Below are 10,054 nucleotides of genomic sequence, written 5' to 3' on the forward strand. Positions count from 1 at the left end.
ATCCCATGATGAGGACACTTCCTAAGCATCTCCTTATAACGATCCCAAGCCTCACACGAAGATTCTCCCGATTGCTGAGCAAATTGAGTAAGTGCATTTTTTATTGCAGTTATCTTCACCATAGGGAAGAATTTAGTTAGAAACTTTTGAGCAAGATCCTCCCATTTGGTGATAGAACCTGGTGGTAGAGAATGCAACCAGCACTTAGCTTTATTGTAAGAACCCTAAATTTTGTAATATTTTAAAACTTCAGTGAATAATAATTGGATGTGATTATGCAAAAATTTTGAGTTCACCATAAATGAATAGTGGAATCTTGAGAATCCGAGAACGTATTCTGGTTTAACGAGCGAAATAAGTGAATGCAAAAGCCGTCGAAATTCGAAGATTCCCACCCATACTACGTGTTTTAGAATCCGTAAAGAATGGTGTAGAACCGGGAATACTACGTTAAATAAACATCTCATCAAGATGTTATTAAGTTCAAGAGAAAGGAATGGAAGTGATTAAAGGATTATAGACGATAAACAAAATCCTTGCAAAACAAAACGTTATACGGGAAAACTATCGGAATAAAACGATAAGTGCATGAACGATAATTAAATGAGGAAGTAATTGGAAGCCATGCAAGTTGGCCATGCACAATCCTACACCCAACTAGTATTTAGAAGTATAACTAGTAGTTAGTCAATCAAACTAGAATAATGTTGTGAATAGTAAAGGGGGAGACAAGGAGTACATGCACCATACCTCCATATTTCTCTCATTCAACACACAATCACAAGCCATACTTCTATTATTTCTTTGTCCAAGGGAAGCTCTTATACATATATCCACATATGTATACTTATAACCTAACACACTTTCAAGAGCCAAGAAAAAGAAAGCCATTCTCTCCATCCTTCTCCATTTCCGAATTTCCAAGAACCCCGAAGAAATAAAAATTCATAACTTAAGATCTACCCACTCAAATATCATGAACTTTTAACCGTAGCTGCTCCATATCATAGGTAATCTTCCCAAATTTCAGACTCAAATAAGTTTTTTTCAATTTTATAAAAATGTTTGAAGGAGATGCTGAATAGTAACTCCGAATTTTACTAACTCGTTTTCTTGATTTCTCTTGTTAGTCTAAGGCTTGTTAGGGATAGATCAATCTTCTACAAGGTTAATACACTCCTCCTAGGTGTTCTAAGGATCCAAGAAGGTATAACTCTTCACCCTTAAAGATTTTATGGTTAGATTTTAAGGATTATTGTTATATGGTTTCAAGATTTAAGAGATTGTGAATGCTTAAGGTTTATATGTTTAAATCTTGTTAAGTTTTAAAGATTATGAGATGTGGTTCTTGTATGTTACACTAGATGATGTAAAGAATGAGGAGATGAGTGAATCTTGAAGATTTTATGTGTTGATGTTGGTTACAAGTAGTGGAAATGGCAAGATCTTGTTGTGGTTGTTAAGTAGTGGACTTGTTGCACATGTTCTGGTTTCTACAGAGAATTCAGCCCTGAAATAATCTGTAAAGTGTGAACCACTAGACATAAAAATCTAGATATTGTTTTGTAGTTTCGGTACATATAAAGAACGTCGCGAGGCGATTTACGGTTTAGGAGTTATGGCCGATTTAGTGAAAATTATTTCTGTGAGAACACAGTTACGTATTGTGGAGTTGTGTGATGATTTTGGAATCCTAAAAATTATAATTTGACTATGAAAAAATCATAGTAACTGGATATTACAGTAAGGAAGAAGATCCAAAAATAATTTCATTAAAATATTAATTTTCCAATTTTATAAAAATGTTGGAACCAAAGTCGCGCGATAATGCTACACGACACGTAGCCACTGCCTAGCTACTACCCTGTCTTGATTAAATCTGTGAAATTTGTTTTTAAAAAGGACAGAGTTTGATTTTGATTAAAAAGTAGAAGTTATCTAGATTGTGCACGCAAAGACGGCGTGTCGATTGATTTAACGGTTTGTGTGTTATGAGTGTTTTAGTAAAACTAGCGCGAATAGTAGAACTCCATAGTTGATCGAACTTTGGAAATGTTTTCGCCTATTTAAATTCATATTTTCAAATCGAAACTTTTGTGATAATTATCAAAAAACACTCAAGAAGTCCTTGAGGTGGTTTTGCATTTAAATCTTAATTTTTTCGATTTATTAAAAATGCTAGCGTGCAAGTCGCGTAATAGTAATTCAGTGAAAAGTCAACTATGGAAGTACTACTTTGACCGCCCGTTTTGGCCAAGTTATAAATATAATTTGGAGATGATCAAAACACGAGAGTTATTAAGGATTGTAAGAAGAACACATAGGTGTGTCAAACGAGATTTTAAATGGACAGTAACAAGGTGTGAGATGTCGTAAGTTAAATGAACCCGAGAGAGAGAAGATCGAGTAGAGTGAGTCTACTTAGAATAAGTCGATCATTGGTTAACCCGACTAACCGAGGTTATATTATGTCTTGGTAGAGGTTCAAAGACCGAGAGGGATACATCAAGGTAGAGCTTGGACATCAGGCAAGTTTTCAAAATCTTATCTTATGATATCCATGCTTTAATTACTGTTGTGATTATGATGCCATGCTTTACAGTTTTAAATAAACAAATGATATATGCTTGTCTATGATTTGAATACGCCTATAATGTGTGTTTGTTTATGAAATATAATTTCATTCCATACAAGTATGATAAGTTGGAATTTATTTCTGAGATAATACGTTATAGTGGGAGTCGGAGATATTTTTAATAATGATTTAATTCGGGGATTAGCCAGATTTGAGATATTTCGATTTTATTAACAAAGTAAGTTCGCGTGAGATATATCGAGCGAACGTTTGAGATTTAATTTGAATCAATATCTTTAATAAGTATTTGAATATTCATTTAAGGGATATCCTTATTTGATTATTTATTATGTAAAATAATATTTAAAGGATTATTAAATATCCAGAAAGTATTTAAAAATATATTGAATAGATTATAAATCATTTCACTTTACTTAAAAAGTATTTAACTATTAAAAGGTATTTATAGGGTATTAAATCATGTCCTAACTATTTATTTAAGGTTTACTAATTAATTAAACCTTATCTAAAAATATTCTGATACTCTAAATATTTAATAAAAATATTTTTCCGGACTTCTAAAAATTATTTAAAAATAGATGTAGTTTCCGAAGGTACTTTCTAAATTATTCAAACCTCAATGAAGGGATCAATCAATTGAAACTTATCAAAATCTTGGGGAACTTGGTCTAGAAGCATAAGAGTTTTGCTTCTTCACTCAGTGAAAAACAAGAAGTCAATATATGTATCACCCTACTATAGTTAGGGATTTGAAAATGATTTCAAGTCAAAACTCTGACAACTTCCAAGGATCAATTGAATTAAAAGTTGAAAAACAAATCATCTGATTAAAGATCAACTCTAAGCGATCTATTCCGTCAAAAAGGATTTTTAAAACAAAATTTAGCATTGTTTTGGGACTGGAATGTGGCATGCCCGGCACAGAGAGGTATAGGGCAGTGATCAGGCACGGAGTGGCGCAGTGTACGGTTATATGGTCTATGTGACCATTGACTTTCAGACTTGCATGGCAATGGGCAACCACCGTGTAGTGTCTTGATAATCCCAAAGGCGGCTAGGTTTGTATTCCTTCTACTAGTAGAGAAAATTTCGTACTCGGCTGATCACCGGTACGTGGTTTATTCCACTATAGTCCCTTTCTTCCATTTTGGAAAATTGTTGTGCAATCTACAACAGAAGGCCGATAAGGCTGAGTTTTAAATCATGAGATACATGATGTGAATATCAAATCCAGTTTATGATTCTGGTTCGAGTAAAATCTTGAAGTTTGAAAAAGAGATGGATACAAGTATAAAGTGGATATAATGTTACAGTTGATTTTGAGAATATTACAAGTTTGACAAGAATATATGTTTTCAGAAATCTTTGAAAAATATGAAGTACATTTATTGTTATATATATATATATATGTATACATATAAATATATATGTACCTTGCTGAGCCATAGTGCTCACTCTTGCTTTTATATATCATATCACAACAGATAGCCAGTATGCTGGAGAGAAGGCAATTACGTGGAGAATACGTAGACTGCCCACAAACTTTTTGCAGCTTTGCTCAGGTGGACCAGAGTATGCAGATAGGATGTTGTTCGAGTTAGAAATATTCGTAACTTCATGTAGAGGTTATGAGTAATAGTGTGAGATCCTGGAAAGTGTATTTGATGTGTAATAACAGATGTTATTGGTTATGTATTGTTTCTAAGATTATAACTTGTATGTGTGAAGGATTGGGGTCTATGAGGTGGTTTTGTTAGATCATGGGGATTAACACATGTGACAAAGGATTGGATGGATATGTGACGACCCAGATTCCTAACCCCGGATTTGGGGGTGTTACATTTATCCCTCAGAGAGAATGGGAAAAGCCTCAACTTAATAGCATCTTCAGAAACTCCATTGAACTTGAAAGTGTCACAGATCTCGATGAAATCTCTTGTAACACCCCCAAATCCGGGGTCGGGGATCCGGGTTGTCACGAGTTCCATTTCCCTTAACAACACCCAATCTTAATAAATAATCAACTACTCTGTACTGTGACCCCACAATAAACACACACACCACAAGTTATAGTCTCAGAGATGAATATCCAAAAATAATCATAAGTCGTTTTATTCCACAATTATATGCCAATACACCTTAAACAGGTTTCTGAATAAATTTACATTCATTTCTTTGCCATTATTACAATTCATAAATATACATAATCTGATACATCAAAAGTTGAAAGCCTAGCCTATTGGTAGTTCCTACCTCAGCTATGGCGGCATCAGTGCTTCTAGAAAACTGCGGAACGTCTCCTAACCTCTTGCGAATCGGGAGCTTGGTCCGGTTCATCTTGTCTATCTGATGTTGTGTGATGAAAGAAGAAAGCAAGGGTGAGCAGGAAGCCCACCAAAATAATATGTATAATGATTAACAATATATGAGCCTTCTCATAGTACTCATGAAAGTCTTGGTCAAAAGAAATGAACCAAGTTGATATCTTAATGCGATGAAGTCGCAAAATATTCAGTATATATATATATATATATACATATATACTTTTGAAAATATTGGAAGTCCTCTTCCATGCACAATATACACAAAGTCCCAGTGTATAACTGTATAAAAAAAAATATCGTTGCAAGGTGATCTCATATATCTAACCTTGTCTCAACGTTTTTCTGAAAATTTTTGTCATTCATAAGACAATTATTAATTAGATATAAGTTTAAAAGATGAAGTTACAAGATACCCCAATATACTTATATCTTTCCCAAATACTACTTGAACTACCACCGTTCAAGTTATAATTAGCTTCAAAAGTTCATCACATAGATGAGACTATAAGGCAAGATTTGAATAGATTAAATCTTTAAAATATTATCAAAATAAAATGAAGTTACGAGATACTTCATTTGATGTAAACATCATTTTGAAAACTTGACCCTGCCAACACTCAACAATCGCCCAACCGTAGCCTTTCTATCGAAGTGCTCTGGGTAGTGTTGCAGAAATTATCCAATTGGATGATGAACTCATTACGGGAGTTTGCCGCGCCAGGAAGACCACTTACGATGATCAGTCGTAGTAGTACAACCCCACCATTTTCTACATGTAGAGGAGAACCTGTCGGATTTACTTGTCAACCGAACACTGAACTCCTAAGGAATGGACCGCCTTAGCGGAACTTCCAGGCCATTTGGGCCAATATAATAAGGCTGGGCCGGCGATACTCGGCCACTTACGCCACTCCTAGTTCAGATGAAATCCATGACTCTGAAACGTAAAGCTTGTCCCCACTTTCCCCAAGTAGAAACTTGTTGATACGGCTCCACCAAGAAGTCGTATCTATTTGGAAAGGAGAACTCACCGATATTTCCCAGGCGATGCCTGTTAATGGATTAACTTGTTCCAAGAATTTTACTTCCCGAGTGTTGGGTAAGTAATCAATTCATTTATCAAAACAGCAACCTTGTTGCGAATATAAAACACACCACAGAGCCGGATCCCTCAGGTTTTGAGCGAGTATTTAAATCCCCTTCGAAAGGAGGATCTTAAAAAAATGAGTTTTGGGATCCGCTCTAACTTTTAAAAAAATCATTTTGAAGACTCGCAAAACATTTTTAAGAATGTTTGGAGTGAAGCTGATTTAATGAAGTAAATCAGTCCCCAGAATATTTAGAAAATGTCTGAATATTATTATTTAAATAATATTCCCATAAAGAATAATCTTTATAAAATAATTGAAGTAGAAGTTTTAAAACTTATACTTGAAATGAATATTAAATAACCAAAGATATACTTATATGAAAGTACTATCTTTATTTGAATAATCGAAAATAGGTTTGATTATTTACACCTTATTCTTTAATAAAATAAAGAACAAATCTCAGCAAATAATCGGAGTCATAGATCCTCAAATGAATATTCAAAAATATTCATTAAACAATATAAACTGAGTCATAAGCCCTCGAATGAATATTCAAATAATATTCAGATAATAAAATAAAAGGAGTCATAAGTCCTCGAATGAATATTCAAAATAATATTCATTTAATATAAAATAAAAGGAGTCATAAGTCCTCGAATGAATATTCAAAATAATATTCAATAAATAAATAAGCTGAGTCATAAGCCCTCGAATGAATATTATAAATAATATTCATTAAATAAAATAAAGGAGTCATACATCCTCAAATGAATATCCAAGTAATATTCAATAAATAATATAAAGGAGTCATAAGTCCTCGAATGAATATTCAAGATAATATTCATTAATAAAATCAAGTTATCGAATAAACCTTATTCGATTAATAGTTTTGAAAACTATAAACATATATATATATATATATATATATATATAAATATATATATATATAAAATCTACTCGGGATCCTCGACTCCCGATTTTAGAAAATGTTTTCACCTTTGGGTCCCTATACTAAGGGTATATGCAAATTACTGCTATTCTCTAGCATAGGTATTATCAACTGAACCAACAGATATATTTGGCAAGAATACGAAACAGGCATGCATATATATACCATATCAGCATGCTTCAATATATCGCAACATTTGCTAATTAACCAACATGCATCTATCGCAAGATAATGCATATACATATATACATCACAACAACAGTATAACGGATAGAAAACTTGCCTAAGCGACTGGGGGTTACGAATGGCTCGGGACGAGTCTGGTAACCTATAAACAACAAGTAAGTTGGAATTAAACCAAAGTCACTTGTAAATCTATACTCTAACCAACTCAGACTCTAACGCTCGTTTTGCGCTTACTGATTCTCTTAAGTCACTCGAGTACCCTCGGCTCCACCATTTTTAATAATTTAACCTTTACGAGTTTTAAGGCGATTCCTTCGCGAGTGTCTTACCAACTGCCTAACACACTTACCATAAATGTTTCATGCATTAATTAACCCTTTTTGGTCTTTAACCTATGTTTCAAAGTAAGGCGAGGGGAAAAGTTTCGTTCGCGAAACGCCGTTACTTGAAACGGTCGTTTCTGCTAAACCGTGCATCGGAATCGAACGAACTACATATCAAAACGAAGCTCGTAACATGAGCTATCTAAACATGGCAGTGGTCATAATCTAGCAGGGGGTTCTCGGGTCCTAATGTTATGCACAAAAACAGTCCAAAGAAAATCGGACGTTACGACGGCTATGTTTACGCGATTACCAATGTTTAAACTACTCCAATTAACCACCAACCAACTCATAACCATCAATACAACAAAACTTCACCTAAACCATACCACATCAGTCCATAATCTCCAAGGTTTTCAACTCAAACAACCACAATCACGACCTATGAACTATAATCAAGCTTCAATTACCAAAAACACTTCCAAATCAAACCAAACTACTAATAATCACAATCCATGCTTCTCATTTCACAACACCAACCATTAAACTTACTAACAAATAAAGTAAAGGCTAGGGTTTGAAGTTTATACCTTCCTTGGGAGGTGTTAAGTTGCTAGGAAGCCTTAGGGAGCCTCCTACAAGCTTGATCTTTCCAAAGAAATCAAGAACACAAAGTTAGGCTTTGAAGTTTCTAAAAGTCCGATTTAAAGAACTGTACAAATGAGGGTCTTATCATGATTATTTGGACGAGACTTGTGAACAAGAGTTGTAGGCCATCTCAATACCTTTCCAATGAGCTATAGAACACAATATTTGAGTGAGAAATGAAGGAGATACAGCAGTTTTAGTGTTCTGGTTCTGTTTTGGCCGAGAGCATGAAGAACAATGCCTTGGTTTCTTTTTGATTTTGATGAAAAATGATTTGCTTGGCTTGGTTGGTTTGATTTTTGTGTTTGTTTTAGTAAATTACCTAGTTGCCCTTGATTTTGTGTGGTTAAAAAGCCACCACATCTCCTTCCTTCCCATGTCATGCTTGTGTCATCCTCATGATGTCATCCTCCCCTCCTTGTCCTCTTCTCATTGGTTGGGTGACATCATCCTCTCTAATCCCTTTGATTAACTTCCTAATTGTTTGCCTAATGACCGCTGATCTGTTATACGGTTCGCTTAACTTTCGTTTTCGTTTATCGTTTGAAGGATCATACCCGGGATCTTATTACTTAGGTTCCCTTAACCTTTCTCAATATATTATATTCCTTTTATGATCCTCTCCTATAATCCTTTAATTTAAATCCTTTTTATCCTGTTACCTTTTTCTCAAATCTTTCCGTATCTAGTGTATTTCCAGGAAAAATCAAAGTGTTCGGATTTGAATTCTGACGATCTTTACATACACTTATATCCCATATAAAGTACTAATAAAATCTCAGAATATCCATATCAGAACCCCTACATAGTGTGACATGAAAAGTTTTCTCATTCAGCAAAAACACTATTCATAAGGGTTTCAAAAATTTCCCAAAAATTGGGGTTATTACAGTCTCCCCTCCTTAAAAGGATTTCGTCCCGGAATCAGATAGAAAATGAATAGGGATATTCTCTTAGCATTGCACTTTCTAACTCTCGAGTAAATTTTCCCACATTGTGGTTCTACCATCAAACTCTTACTAGTTTGATAACCCTTCTCCTAAGCACTCGTTCCTTTTTACTCTATACCCTTCCTGGTTGCTCCATATAGGTTACGTCTGGTTGCATATCTATGTGCTCATATGCCCCTATTTGTCTGGCATCCGAATTACACTTCCTTAACATTGATACGTGGAACACGTTATGAACTTGCTACAGGTTCGGGGGTAGGGCTAGCTCATATGCTAACTTCCCAAACGTCTTAATATATCCAAGGGTCCAACAAATTGTAGACTTAGCTTTCCTTTCTTTCCGAACCTCATCAATCCTTTTTCAAGGGTTTCCAAGGGGATACCTATAACATTACTAGGCCCCCTATTTCATACTCTTTGTCCTTTTTGAGTCAAATCAGCATACCTCTTATGTCCATCTTGGGTTACTACCAGCCGTCCTCTGATTAGATCTATTATATCCCTAGTCCTTTGGACTACTGCGGGTCCGAGCATCTTGCGCTCTACAACTTCATCCTAACATAAGGGAGATCGACATTATCTTCCCTCAAGGATCTCATAAGGTGACACCTCGATAATGACATATGATCTATTGTCGTGATATAACTAAATCCGCGTTAAGTGATCATTCCAAATTTTTTCAAGTCTATTGCACAGACTCTCATTATAGCGTTTAGCATTAGAGCTTTTGCTTCTCAATACCCATTCTTTTCGAGTTCGTAATCGCTACTACCTTCCGTTCCTAATATTATACTGGTTATACTTTTGCTCGTTAGCGTTCTATAACCTTTTAATAACCACGTCAACCTTAGTATTACGAATGTGTTCCCATTCTGAATACCACCATAACTTTACTACTCCTTTTTCAGCTGTTTCTATTTTTGAAAGCTTAATCCTTCATATAGAAGTAAAAGAATTTATTGAGAGATCACTATGATCATGAACACT

At 34.7% G+C, this 10,054-nt stretch overlaps 1 non-coding gene across 1 annotated transcript; it reads left to right on the forward strand.

Annotated features, from left to right (window-relative positions):
* LOC141683770 (small nucleolar RNA R71) lies at positions 1 to 111 on the forward strand. The gene has a single exon (XR_012560433.1). It is a non-coding gene; the product is annotated as a small nucleolar RNA R71 (small nucleolar RNA).
* Positions 112 to 10,054: the final 9,943 nt, after the last annotated feature.

The sequence above is a fragment of the Apium graveolens genome, chromosome 1 (assembly GCF_009905375.1).
Source record: "Apium graveolens cultivar Ventura chromosome 1, ASM990537v1, whole genome shotgun sequence".
NCBI classification, from domain to species: Eukaryota; Viridiplantae; Streptophyta; class Magnoliopsida; order Apiales; family Apiaceae; genus Apium; species Apium graveolens.